The sequence below is a fragment of the Physeter macrocephalus genome, chromosome 9 (genome assembly GCF_002837175.3).
Source record: "Physeter macrocephalus isolate SW-GA chromosome 9, ASM283717v5, whole genome shotgun sequence".
Classification (NCBI taxonomy): domain Eukaryota; kingdom Metazoa; phylum Chordata; class Mammalia; order Artiodactyla; family Physeteridae; genus Physeter; species Physeter macrocephalus.
Window position 1 is genome coordinate 35,130,414 of NC_041222.1, and position 608 is coordinate 35,131,021.

The window sequence follows — 608 nt, forward strand, 5'->3', positions numbered from 1 at the left end:
TAATTTCATTCTTTTACATGTAGCTGTCCAGTTTTTCCAGCACTACTTATTGAAGAAGCGGTTTTTTCTCCATTGTATATTCTTGCCTCCTTTATCAAAGATAAGGTGACCATATGTGTATGGGTTTATCTCTGGTCTTTCTATCCTGTTCCATTGATCTATATTTCTGTTTCTGTGTCAGTACCATACTGTCTTGATTACTGTAGCTTTGTAGTATAATCTGAAGTCAGGGAGCCTGATTCCTCCAGCTCTGTTTTTCTTGCCCAGGATTGCTTTGGCTATTCTGGGTCATTTGTGTTTCTATATAAATTGTGAGATTTTTTGTTCTAGTTCTGTGAAAAATGCCAGTGGTAGTTTGATAGGGATTGCATTGAATTTGTAGATTGCTTTGGGTAGTAGAGTCATTTTCACAATGTTGATTCTTCCAATCCAAGAGCATGGTATATCTCTCCATCTATTTGTATCACCTTTAATTTCTTTCATCAGTGTCTTATAGTTTTCTGCATACAGGTCTTTTGTCTCCTTAGGTAGGTTTATTCCAAGATATTTTATTCTTTTTGTTGCAGTGGTAAATGGGAGTGTTTTCTTAATTTCACTTTCAGATTTTT